This window comes from Nerophis lumbriciformis, linkage group LG19, assembly GCF_033978685.3.
Source record: "Nerophis lumbriciformis linkage group LG19, RoL_Nlum_v2.1, whole genome shotgun sequence".
Lineage (NCBI taxonomy): Eukaryota > Metazoa > Chordata > Actinopteri > Syngnathiformes > Syngnathidae > Nerophis > Nerophis lumbriciformis.
In genome coordinates this window covers 32,832,404-32,846,745 of record NC_084566.2, presented here as the reverse complement: position 1 = coordinate 32,846,745, position 14,342 = coordinate 32,832,404, and the positions used below count along the sequence as shown (strand labels likewise).

General features: G+C 41.7%; 1 protein-coding gene across 21 annotated transcripts in view; it reads left to right on the top strand.

The window, feature by feature from the left end:
- The window catches only part of epb41l3b (erythrocyte membrane protein band 4.1-like 3b), a 123,117-nt gene that overhangs the window by 20,893 nt on the left and 87,882 nt on the right, over positions 1–14,342 (top strand). For 3 of the 21 annotated variants that reach the window (XM_061978887.2, XM_061978883.2, XM_061978886.2), the window contains exon 1: positions 6,596–6,863. The exons of 1 other annotated variant lie outside the window; for it this stretch is intronic. The gene's annotated coding sequence lies outside the window, so the exon portion shown is untranslated. Of the gene's footprint in view, positions 1–6,595; positions 6,864–6,937; positions 7,100–14,342 lie in introns of those variants that run through there. 17 more of the 21 variants (XM_061978881.2, XM_061978885.2, XM_061978879.2 and 14 more) reach the window with 9 other exon arrangements.

The window sequence follows — 14,342 nt, the reverse complement described above, 5'->3', positions numbered from 1 at the left end:
AGGGAAGTTTGTGCTTCTCTGCTTAGGCTGCTGCCCCCCACGACCCAACCTCTGATAAGCAGAAGAAGATGGATGGATAAATGGATTAAATCTGACATTTTCTGTAATATGTATCAATAAAATTATGTGTTAATATATGTGGCTATACAGTAAAAAAAATTATAATTGATGTAATACGGGACTACGATTAGGCGATGTGTCAATGCAATTTTCCACCAGCACAGAATTCTTAACCATCACTTAATGGACTTTGATTGTTATGCATATCTTATTTGATAATGCTGAGCACATATTTAAAAAATGCAACAGTGGCTCAAAGGTTAAACAAGGTCAAGGCTGAGCTGTGTGAGCAGATGACTGAGCAGAGCAGAAACAGGGAAGCGTGTAAGCAAAGCAGCAGGAAAAAAAAAAGTGACGACTCAAGCAGCCACATAAGCTCAGCAGAGTCCACAGGTCACGTTGTGTGTCGTTGTGCTGAGCCAGCAATGCGAGTATGCATTGATTAAGCTGCACTCACACTTCCACTTTTAAGGAGTGATATATGTGGCCTTGACGCCAAGTCCAGTTTCTTCTGGTTTTTAGCGCTGTCTTATCATCTGCATGAAGTTTTTATTCTAAGAAATCCAAAAGTACTCACAGGCTACAACATTAAGCACACTTGAGCTATATCATGCTATAGTATGTATATTATGTATTTACAACTACATAACAATAAAGAGATTTTATTGTAATTCATTAGATTATGCAGGCAAGGGACCACTAAACAAGAAGACATGGATTCAGGAGGGCATCCACCTACACCAGGGGTCGGCAACCTTTACCAGTCAAAGAGCCATTTTGACCAGTTTCACAAATTATAGAAGACAATGGGAGCCGCAAAAATTTTTCGAAATTTTAAATGGAATAACACTGCACACAAAGTTTTTTTTATGCTTTGTGCTATGTATGACCAGGGGTCTCAGACACGCTGCCCTCACCTTTATGTGGAATTTGAAAGCTGATGCGGCACGCGGGTTTTAAATTAATGGCGCTTGTCAGCATCATGCGTGCCGTGTTAGTACAGCATATAGCGGCCACTATAGTCAGCGTGCCTGATCAGCCACACGTTGTATGGGGCTTCCGCTTGCTCACGTAGGTGACAGCAAGGCATACTTGGTCAACAACCACACAGGTCACACTGACGGTGGCGGTATAAAAAAAACAAAAAAGTTTAACACTCTTACTAATAATGCGCCACACTGTGAACCCACACCAAACAAGAATGACAAACAAATTTCGGGAGAACATCTGTACCGTAACACAACATAAACACAACAGGACAAATACCCAGAATCCCATGCAGCCCTAACTCTTCCGGGATACATTATACACCCCCCCCCCCCCCCCCCCCCGGAAGAGTCAGGGCTGCATGGGATTCTGGTTGTTTGTTCTGTTGTGTTTATGTTGTGTTAAGGTGCAGATGTTCTCTGTTTGTCATTCTTGTTTGGTTTTGGTTCAAAGTGTGGCGCATTATTAGTAAGAGTGTTAAAGTTGTTTTATATGACCACCGTCAGTGTAACCTGTGTGGCTGTTGACCAAGTATGCCTTGCTGTCACGTACGTGTGGAAGCAGAAGATGTATATTGAATAACAAGTGTTGTACTGGCACGCTGGTAACACAGATTGTGGAGGACGCCAAATGTTGTACCATCATGGCACGCCCTTACTATAGCCGTAAGGGTGAAAATCGGTGAATATTAATCCCGGGAGTATTCTGCGAGAGGCACTGAAATCCGGAAGTCTCACGGGAAAATTGGGGGGGTTCAGCAAGTAAGCTACTGAGCCGCATCAGAGTGATCAAAGAGCCGCATGCGGCTCCGGAGCCGCGGGTTGCCGACCCCTGACCTACACTTACAGAGATTATTGAAACAACATCAAAGGTTGTTGAACAAGAAAATATGGAACTGAAAAAGTAAGAAAGACCATAAAAGCCAGGATTGGGAGAATGATATAGATCCAGATACACATTTTTTCTCCCATATCAGTAATATTTTTTTTTTACTATACAGATGAACAATATAATAGCAACATTAAATGTGATAACAAATTGTCAATTATTATTTTCAACAGCAGAAGCTTGTATGCAAATTACAACAACATGAAGCACTATTTACAACAATTCAAAGAACCCTATCAAAGATCGCTGTCACACAAACATGGATTAATAATAAAAAAAAAGAATAGATTTTGATCATATATAAATCGCCGTGACGTCACGCGCATATCGTCTGAATTTTGCTTTTATTTTCTTTCATTTCACTTTGTTGTCTGTGAAGCACTTTGAGTCTGCCTTGTGTATGAAAAGTGCTATACAAATAAAGTTGCCTTGCCAAGTTGCCTTCCATTGCGGAAATATTAACGTTTAATTCACCTTCATAAGCTGATGTGTGAGCCAGTATGTTAAGCTTTTGAGGTGGTACATACATGATGTTTGAGAACCATTGTTGGAGGATCCCTGTTGGGGTACATTAAGGTATTCTACAATCATGTTTATTGTTATTCTGTCTCTGTGAGAATAACAGAATATTGTGTTACCTTATTCATCAGGCAGCTCCAAACAGCCTCTCCTCGCTAAAGTCTCTGGTATTTAAGCTGTAATTGGCTTTTAACATGACTTGTGCTCGTTTTGCCGTGCCACAATTAGCTCCACAGCTACTTAAGAACCGTTGCCGGCTATTACGTTGAGCCTATTTTCGAGCTACGCCTGTCGCTATTTACGGAATTTGTGTGCTAGACGCGGCCCTGCTGCGTGCGTGTCTGTAGAGTATGTGCTGGCACGGAGCATGTTAGCAATTAAATGAAATAAAATGTTTGACCTAGTTGGGTCAGGTTCCCTTCTGGGAGGCGGGAGGCAGAAAGCCACAAACACAAACCCCCTCCCCCCGCCCCCAGAGGAAAAAATGAATTATAATACTTGCTGTTGTGCGCCGACAACAAAGTGCACCAAGCATGAGGGGAGCAGTGGGCTTGTGGTGTTTGTGCACTCAAGTCTCATCCAGCTAGAACAGTTTGTGTGGAGTTCATTTGGAAAATGTTGCAGCATTCAGACTACTAATGCAAGAAGCACTTACAGTATACATTTAACTTAATAATGCAATATTGTCCATTCACTTACATGACAGTGCTCTTCAATAGGAACTATTTACAGAGGAGCCCCCTCTTACCTGAAGTATAGGTATAGAGGTGTGTAGAACTCACTACTTGACACCTAAAGAGACACACCAATGATGACGGGCTTTATAGGATTGTCACCTTCCTCCCACCATACTTGCCAACCCTCTCAAATTTTCCGGGAGACTCCCGAATTTCAGTGCCTCTCTCGAAAATCTCCCGGGACAACCATTCTCCCGTATTTCTCCCGATTTCTTTGGCTCCTTCTTCACCACAACGGATCCATACAGCGTCCGCATAACTGAAGACTCCGCACCGATCCGTATATATATATATATATATATATATGTATATATGGTAACACTTAAGTATGGGAAACACATATTCACCATTAATTAGTTGCTTATTAACATGCAAATTAGTAACATATTGGCTCTTAATTAGTCATTATTAAGTACTTTTTAATGATGCATTCTGCTTGGCCTTATTATACAACCAGTAAGCCATTAACTAAGAGTTAACCCTAACCCTTATTGCTTATTAGTAACCCTAAACCTAACCTTAGCCCTAACCCTTATATGTTCCCCTAGTGTCCAAATAACTCTAAATTAAGTATTTGTTACATATATATATATATATATATATATATATATATATGTATATGTATATATATATATATATATATATATATATATATATATATATATATATATATATATATATATGTATATGTATGTATATATATATAACTCTAAATTAAGTATTTGTTACATATATATATATATATATATGTATATATATATATATATATATATATATATATATATATATATATATATATATGTATATGTATGTATATATATATATATATATATATATATATATATATATATATATATATATATATATATATATATATATATATATACTTAATTTAGAGTTATTTGGACACTAGGGGAACATATAAGGGTTAGGGGCTAAGGTTAGGTTTAGGGTTACTAATAAGCAATAAGGGTTAGGGTTAACTGCTGGCATGCTGTGCAGTGAGACCGTATTGCTATATGAATTATATTATACATTTCCATAGTTTAGTTAGCTGAGGTATATAATGTACAGTGTATTTTGTCAACAACTGTATGTGTGTAACGTATTTCTTGTGCTGAGCGATCATAAAACGGCTGCAAAAGACGGACTGGCTGAGGCTCGCAGTAATTCCGCCTCCTGCACCCGTAGAATGCACCCCCTGATGGGAGTGTTATATCAACTAGAAAAGCGCTATACAAGTATAACCCATTTATCATTTATCATTTAACTAAAGCCCACACTTAAACTTTCCACGTGCAAGATTGAATCTATTTAAAAAAGTTATTTCATAAGAAGCCAAAAAGTGCAAAAACAATGTTAGTGTTGGAGGAGTTGTGAATGACTGCAGGGCCACAACATTATGTACACCTGCAGACTGCAGGTGTACCTAATTCACAACTCCTCCAACACGAACATTATTGTTTTTGCATTTTTTGGCTTCTTATTACCGGTAAATAACTTTTGTAACCTATTTTTATGGGCTTTCCTCTTTGGGATGTTAAGTTCCTGCTATGCGCTGTTATACAGTATATGCCTTGAGCTCTTATTTTGAAGGCGCTAAGAGCGGAAGTGATGACACGTTGGAGTGGAGCGGAGGTTTTTGAAAGAAGGTAAATAAAGTGGTCCTCGTGTAAACTGAAGCCCCCGTGTTTGTTATTTTGTAGTTTCATACAGTATAGGCGACATTTATAAACCCTCGGTTACACTTTTTTAAATAGATTCAATCTTGCACGTGGAAAGTTTAAGTGAGGGCTTTAGTTGATATAACACTCCCTTCAGGGGGTGCATTAATCCAGCACAACAGCGGCGCATGGACTTCTTTTATAAGTAAAGGTAAGACCATAATAACGTTTTTTTTTTAATTAAATGTGCTTTTTTGTGTGCTACAGTTTGTATGTGTAAAGTTAAAGTTAAGTTAAAGTACCAATGATTGTCACACACACACTAGGTGTAATGAAATTTGTCCTCTGCATTTGACCCATCCCCTTGATCACCCCCTGGGAGGTGAGGGGAGCAGTGGGCAGCAGCGGCGCCGCGCCCGGGAATCATTTTTGGTGATTTAACCCCCAATTCCAACCCTTGATGCTGAGTGCCAAGCAGGGAAGGAATGCTGGTATGAGCTTTTAAACATAACCCGTTAACTGCTGCCAATCAAATGGTGAATAAGATACTCTTTAGGGTTCATATGTTTGTAAATCTGACTGTGATGAAGTCAGTGCCTCACCAGCCATCAACCTCACCGCACGTCACTGAGATATATATATATATATATATAAAATATATATATATATATGTGTGTGTATATATATATATATATATGTGTGTATATGTATTAGAGATGCGCGGTTTGCGGACACAACCGCGGAGTCCGCGGATAATCCGCGGGTCGGGCGGGTGAAATTAAAAAATTTTTGATTTTAAATAGATTCAGGCGGGTGGCGGTTAAACCAATTCGGAAATATATTTTTATTAGATGTGTATGTAACCAAACAGGAAATGGGTGTCAGACTATGTGTAGAATTTAACTGGAGGGTTTTACCGTAAGTGTTGGAGGTGCGTGTTGAGAGGAGCGGTGCTGTCAGACAAGGGCGAGGCAGGCAGGGTTTGTCCAGGGGCGGAAGCGTAGTCGGGAGGCAGGAGGAGGATCTCTGGTGACGGTTGTTTAAGTAGTCGTCCCTCTCATCAGTTTGTTGATTGAAGATGGAACGCAGCTGCCTGCAGCAGTTTGAGTGACGCGCGCTTGGAGGTGCGCTCAGCGCGGCTCCCAGATGATTGCGCACTGGTGTGTGTCTGGGCCGTGACAGCATGGCACGCATTGAATGTCTCTGCTGCATTGGATCAGTCTCCTTTCTTTAACAGGCAAAAGCTTTATAACCTCACTAATGCCTTGCATCATCTATATTAGATATATAACAATGGGCGGGTGCGGGCGGGTGTGGTTTTGATAAAATGTTGGTTCGGGTGGATGGCGGATGGTTGACGACTTTTGTGATGCGGTTGCGGATGAAATAATTGCCTATCCGCGCATCTCTAATATGTATGTATGTATAATCCTCAAAAGGTTTGGGGACCCCTGCATTACATTGTGAATAAATACTACATAATGTGAGTACTATACCTATAATAAGCGGTAGAAAATGGATGGATGGATGTAGATATTGTATGTGCCTAATAACATAGCTGCTTGATGTATGTTTTGGGACAACTAATGCACTTTACTTGTCAACATCTGAAAGAGGCATAACTGTCTGTCAACCTAACTGCACACACTGACTGTGCATACAAAGTCCTGAATAATTCCGTTTTTTTGACCCGGGCACTGAATGCAACATTTCCATAGAAAGCTTACACGGTGACGTCACGCCTTCGAGACGCCCGCGCTGCTTCTTGCTGGTAAACACCAGCCAGTACTTTTGGTCAGTAATTGCGTGGGCACGCGATTAATGTGGGTGCGCGCACGCAAGTTTGTATGCGCGTCTTGATTTCCCACAATTCTCCACTCGGTCGCGTAGAGGAGAGTGGACGGTTTTGGCTGGGCGGAGAAGGAGCAGGCAGCAGCCAGCAGAGCAGCGGTGCTGTCAGGAAACGAGCCCACGCACGGCGAAGGCAACCCGAGGACGTCTTCGCCTGGTAATCAAACCTCTACATGTTGTCTCCTTTATCTCCGCGTCACCTTAAGAGCTGTCGTCACAGTATAAAGACTGCTCGATAACGCTTCGTGGGTGCATGCAGTGTTGTTTATTGCCAAAAAGACAACTTGACATGTTTTTTCAACAAAGCTAGTCCGGCGTCGTGCTAACGTTGTTTTGCTAGCATAAGAGGCTATTTGCCGCGAGATTCAGGTTGGGACTATCTTCACTTCCAAGGTGAGCTAGCTTGTTATTATCACGGGTGACAAAAGTGTTAAAAACTATTCATTTCTGGCACGAAGTGATCTAGAAAATGACGCTACACCAGCAGTGGGTTGGAATTTACAAGGTATTCAGCGCCTTGAGACGGCAGAGTGGGTTGTTTTTGATCTGCAGTGCGGTAGGCGTGGTCAGGCAGGGGTGACACGGCGTGGGTCCTCTCTCCCAGCATCCTCGCATCTTCTCCGAGTGGAGGATGGCAAGATGGCTATTCTGAAGTCAGTAGACGAGCTGCTTGAGATGCACAGTGAGCTGTTGTTGCAGTTGCACTGAAGGGCAAAACAAAAAAAAACACAACTTTGTGGGCCTTGTTGTGCATTCATCTGCCTAATGAGCAGTGTTGGGTTAGTTACTGAAAACCAGTTACTAGTTACTTTATTTCAAAAGTAACTCAGTTACTTACACCAAAAAGTAATGCGTTACTGTGAAAAGTAACTATTTCGTTACTTCTTTTTTTTTTAAGGCTCCCATTAATGCCCTTTTAGCCTTCATTTCAGTACTGTTATTGCACTGGAGAATAATACAATCTGTTGATCAACTTGACATGCATTTGCATCACTGAACTCAGAAAGCAATGTGGTCTACGTACAACACACAAAGACAAAGATATGTTTCAAAGGGCCACTTTATTTTGGGCCAGAACAAATTGACAAAACTATTTTAAATAGCTGCAATGTTATTAAGTAGATAGGATATTTGATCCAAGACACAACTTACATTTAACTAAAATGTTATTTTCTTTGTGCTCGACAAAAGAAAAGTATTGAGAATGACTCCATGTTAAGAAACTCGATTTCTGGCTTCGCCATGATGTCTTGTTAGTTGTTATGAGAGTAGCGTATGTGTGTGTGTGTGTTTGTGTGGCCCTTTAAGATATGACAGCATGTGTGGTGAGTTACGTCAGTGAGTGAGTGGGCGAGAGAGGTGAGCAAGCGGCAACAGTGAGTGCATGCAGGTGCTCTAGCTTGGTGGATGATTGCGTCCAATAATCAATCAATCAATCAATGTTTATTTGTATTAGGGATGTCCCGATCCGATATTTGGATCGGCTGCCGATATTTGCCAAAAATTGCGTATCGGCAAGGCATGGGAAAATGCCGATCCAGATCCAGTTTAAAAAAAAACTCCGGTCCGTGTTTTCCTACGCACCGATTTAAATAATACATTCCACTTTTCTGCTGCTCCTTAATTTCCGTTCCGCATTTTCCAGCACACCTTCAACACATCCACAATTCTCACGCAGTTGCTTTTAGCTGCTGGCATTACACGACAGGCTCTTCTCACTCTTTTCTGTGTCTGTGCTTCTCACAGACAGCAAGCGCACCTTCTTACACACGTCACATACTGTCACGTCATACGTCACATACGTATACGTCCTCCCCGAGCAGAGAGGTAGCAGCATGGCTAACGTTAGCTGTGATGCTAGCGCAGCCGTGCGACCAACGTTCCCTCAAAGGTGTGCGCCTGTGCAATTGCGCACTGTTTAAGCGTCCTCTGCGCATAGCAAATCTATGCCACGCACAAAATCAAATAAAAAAATAAGCGCATAACAATTTTCGACACACGGACACGTCATCATTGTTCAAATATTATAACGTCTGTCGAGATGCTTATCTCCATTCGGTGCCACACGCCCACACCATCAAAATGCAGAGGCAAAAAATTTCCACATCAACACTGTATGAAAAAATTAGTGATTTTTTTAGTTGTGATTTCCTTCTCTGCATGAAAGTTTAAAAGTAGCATATATTAATGCAGTATGAAGAAGAATGTTTTAATGTAGACATGCAAGCCTTGAAAGAACATTTTGAAAATCAAGACTACATTTCCACCCTATATTTTAACATTGGATTTATTCTCATATCAAACTCTTTTGGCTATCTTTTTGACACTTACATCAGGCGCCCCCCTCCACACCCTGGATTATAAATAATGTAAATAATTCAATGTGATTATCTTGTGTGATGACTGTATTATGATGATAGTATATATCTGATAGTATGTATCTGTATCATGAATCAATTTAAGTGGACCCCGACTTAAACAGGTTGATAAACTTATTGGGGTGTTACCATTTAGTGGTCAATTGTACGGAATATGTACTTCACTGTGCAACCTACTAATAAAAGTCTCAATCAATCAATCAAAACACATAGAATCATCATACTGCTGTGATTATATGCATCAAGTGTTCATTCAAGGCTAAGGCAAAATATCGAGATATATATTGTGTATCGCAATATGGCCTTAAAATATCGCAATATTAAAAAAAGGCCATATCGCCCAGCCCTAGTTCAATGATGCCATTTCTGTTTGTGTTTATCCTTGAATAAACAGGTCAGTTTCTTGTTACCAACCATTGTGTATTATTCAAAGTCACCTAATTCAGCTGGCTAGTTGTTATCAAGAGTACTAAAACCCTTTTCAACATGATTCTGACAACTAAGTAGGCTAAATAACTTTAAACTTTAATACATGCTCGGATAGGCCAGTATCGGTATCGGATCGGAAATGCAAAAACAATATCGGTATCGGATTGGAAGTGCAAAAACCTGGATCGGGACATCCCTAATTTGTATAGCCCTAAATCACAAGTGTCTCAAAGGGCTGCACAAGCCACAACGACATCCTCGGTACAAAGCCCACATAAGGGCAAAGAAAAACTCACCCCAGTGGGACGTCGATGTGAATGACTATGAGAAACCTTGGAGAGGACCGCATATGTGGGTAACCCCCCGCCCCTCTAGGGGAGACCGAATGCAATGGATGTCGAGTGGGTCTGACATAATATTGTGAGAGTCCAGTCCATAGTGGCATAGTGGATCCAACATAATAGTAAGAGTCCAGTCCATAGTGGGGCCAGCAGGACACCATCCCGAGCGGAGACGGGTCAGCAGCGCAGAGATGTTCACAGCCGATGCACAGGCGAGCGGTCCACCCCGGGTCCCGACTCTGGACAGCCAGCACTTCATCCATGGCCACCGGACTTGTGCCCCCCCACCCCTCCACAAGGAAGAGGGGAGCAGAGGAGAAAAGAAAACAAACGGCAGATCAACTGGTCTAAAAGGGGGGTCTATTTAAAGGCTAGAGTATACAAATGAGTTTTAAGATGGGACTTAAATGCTTCTACTGAGGTAGCATCTCTAATTGTTACCGGGAGGGCATTCCATAGTACTGGAGCCCGAATAGAAAACGCTCTATAGCCCGCAGACTTTTTTTGGGCTTTGGGAATCACTAATAAGCCGGAGTTCTTTGAACGCAGATTTCTTGCCGGGACATATGGTACAATACAATCGACAAGATAGGACGGAGCTAGACCGTGTAGTATTTTATACGTAAGTAGTAAAACCTTAAAGTCACATCTTAAGTACACAGGAAGCCAGTGCAGGTGAGCCAGTATAGGCGTAATATGATAATAAAGTCACAAAGTTGCAACAAACCGCCGTCCTCGTCATTCAACCTCAGCTATAAAGACCCACTTCCTGGTAAAGTGAAGGTTGTTAGCCCCGAAGTACAGAGGCTCTGGAGGAACGTCTCCCCTGCGCCCCTCAACTACGGTCTGGGAGGCAGCCCCCCCCCCCCCCCCCCCCCCCCCCCGCCTCCACCCACACAAAGAACGCCTCTTCTTTTCCTTGTGACACAGAAGGACGACACCGCAGCGCTGCAATAAAACACACTCAGATCTTCTGTTTCTAGCCGATACTACATAACAAATAACGCAGTAACGCATCATGTAGTAACGGTAACTGAGTTACTGAATATAAAAAAATAACGCGTTAGATTACTAGTTACCGCCGAAACTAACGGTGTTACACTAACGCGACACTGCTAAAGAGTGTGTGCACAATGGGCTGGAATATGGAAATAGTTCATTTTCTTTTTGTTGGACAACTTTGCTTAAACATGCACCTGGGAATAGATTGATTGGCAACACTAACATTGGCCCTAGAGTGTGAATGTTGTATGTCTATCTGTGTTGGCCCTGCGATGAGGTGGCGACTTGTCCAGGGTAGAGATGTCCGATAATGGCTTTTTTGCCGATATTCCGATATTGTCCAACTCTTAATTACCGATTCCGATATCAACCGATACCGACATATACAGTCGTGGAATTAACACATTATTATGCCTAATTTTGTTGTGATGCCCCGCTGGATGCATTAAACAATGTAAACAAGGTTTTCCTAAATAAATCAACTCAAGTTATGGGAAAAAAAATGCCAACATGGCACTGCCATATTTATTATTGAAGTCACAAAGTGCATTATTTTTTTTAACATGCCTCAAAACAGCAGCTTGGAATTTGGGACATGCTCTCCCTGAGAGAGCATGAGGAGGTTGAGGTGGGCGGGTTTGGGGGGTGGGGGGTGTTAGCGGGGGGTGTATATTGTAGCGTCCCGGAAGAGTTAGTGCTGCAAGGGGTTCTGGGTACCGTATTTGTCGGAGTATAAGTCGCTCCGGAGTATAAGTCGCACCAGCCGAAAATGCATAATAAAGAAGGAAAAAAAACCATATATAAGTTGCACTGGAGTATAAGTCGCATTTTTGGGGGAAATTTATTTGATAAAAGCCAACACCAAGAATGGACATTTGAAAGGCAATTTAAAATAAATAAAGAATAGTGAACAACAGGCTGAATAAGTGTACGTTATATGAGGCATAAATAACCAACTGGTATGTTAACGTAACATATTATGGTAAGAGTCATTCAAATAACTATAACATATAGAACATGCTATACGTTTACCAAACTATCTTTCACTCCTAATCGCTAAATCCCATGAAATCTTATACGTCTAGTCTCTTACGTGAATGAGCTAAATAATATTATTTGATATTTTTCAGTAATGTGTTAATAATTTCACACATAAGTCGCCCCTGAGTATAAGTCGCACCCCCGGCCAAACTATAAAAAAAACTGCGACTTATCGTCCGAAAAATACGGTATTTGTTCTGTTGTGTTACGGTGCGGATGTTCTCCCGAAATGTGTTTGTCATTCTTGTTTGGTGTGGGTTCACAGTGTGGCGCATATTTGTAACAGTGTTAAGGTTGTTTATACGGTCACCCTCAGTGTGACCTGTATGGCTGTTGACCAAGTATGCATTGCATTCACTTGTGTGTGTGAAAAGCCGTAGATATTATGTGACTGGGCCGGCACGCAAAGGAAAGTGCTTTTAAGGTTAATTGGCGCTCTGTACTTCTCCCTACGTCCGTGTACACAGCGGCGTTTTAAAAAGTCATACATTTTACTTTATGAAAACAGATACCGATAATTTTGAAACCGATCATTTCCGATATTACATTTTAAAGCATTTATCGGCCGATAATATCGGCAGTCCGATATTATCGGACATCCCTAGTCCAGGGTGTACGCCGCCTTCTGCCCGAATGCAGCTGAGATATGCTCCAACACCCCCCGCTACCCCGAAAGGGACAAGTGGTAGAAAATGGTTGGATGGATGGATATAATATCCAATTCAATGTGGAACTTTTATTGCAATGTAAATGGTAAATGTGTTATACTTGTATAGCGCTTTTCTACTTTCAAGGTACTCAAAGCGTTTTGACACTATTTCCACATTCACCACACGCACATTCACACACTGATGGCGGGAGCTGCCAAGCAAGGCCCTAACCATGACCCATCAGGAGCAAGGGCTGAAGTGTCTTGCTCAAGGACACAACGGACGTGACAAGGTTGGTGGAAGGTGGGGATTGAACCGGGAACCCTCTCCCAACTGCGCTATGTCGTCTGCGTTATTTGTTATTATTTGTTCGTATTTTCTGCATACTGATAACACCTGCCTTCACAGGTATTATAAATACAGTGGCTAACAATGCAGTGGCCAACAGGGGTGTATAGCTTTTACCTTTAAGCTGATACCGAGGGCAACTGTTTGATTGATTGATTTAGACTTTTATTAGTAGATTGCACAGTACAGTACATATTCCGTACAATTGACCACTAAATGGTAACACCCCAATAAGTTTTTCAACTTGTTTAAGTCGGGGTCCACGTTAATCAATTCATGGTAAACATTGACTTAGTGTGACGCATGCAAATGGTACTGTGGAAATATGTTTGGATATGACAATTCTTTTATTTTAAGCAATCAAAATTAAATCAGTGCAGCATGGTGTAGAGGGGTTAGTGCGTCTGCCTCACAATACGAAGGTCCTGGGTTCGATCTTGCGCTCGGGATCTTTCTGTGTGGAGTTTGCATCCTGGGTTCGATCCTGCGCTCGGGATCTTTCTGTGTGGAGTTTGCATGTTTTCCCTGTGACTACGTGGGTTCCCTCCCGGTACTCCGGCTTGTTCCCACCGCCAAAGACATGCACCTGGGGATAGGTTGATTGGCAACACTAAAATTGGCCCTAGTGTGTGAATGTGAGTGTGAATGTTGTCTGTCTATCTATGTTGGCCCTGCGATGAGGTGGCTGCTTCTCCCGTCCAAAGGCAAAACCCAGTAACTCAATTTTGGTCAAAACTGAGCTGATAATAATTTTGGAGTTACTAGGTGATATAAAATATAAAATTGCAGGCTGGAATTGCGGATACCAATTAACATCAACAAAGCAGAAATCAAATCTCTGTGAATGGATGGGACTTTAATATAAAATAGATTGGTTTTCGTTTGTTTTATCAAAATCAGCTAGAAGTGAGTTACTAGGTTCTGCTTTTGGACGGGAGACTTGTCCAGGGTGTACCCCGCCTTCTGCCCGAATGCCCCCGCAACCCCGAACGGGACAAGCGGTAGAAACTGGATGGATGGAAGGAAAATGAAATCAAATTTAGGCTATAGAACATAATGTCATTGTTAGTATGCTGACCTTGAATTGAACAGTGTCACAGCAGCGAGACCTGACCACGCACGGCACGGTCGAAAACCGTTTGTGTCCTCCATACAATTGCACCTGAGTGCTACCACCTGAAGCCTAGATTAAATGAGGTTACCGCACCATAGCAACGGTCCTATCCCTGATGGGGACCAGTGACAACCATCAGCATGAACAGAGGCCAGCAATCATTTAGAGAAAACTAAATAAAAACAATATAAACAAAATAAGGAAATTTGGCTCCAACAAGGGGCAAATGTGCATCAAGATCCAAAACACACACAATTTTAATCAGTTGCTCTATAAAATTGTTTGAATAAAGTTTAATACAGATATTCTACCAGTTTTTTTCTGGGCATCCCA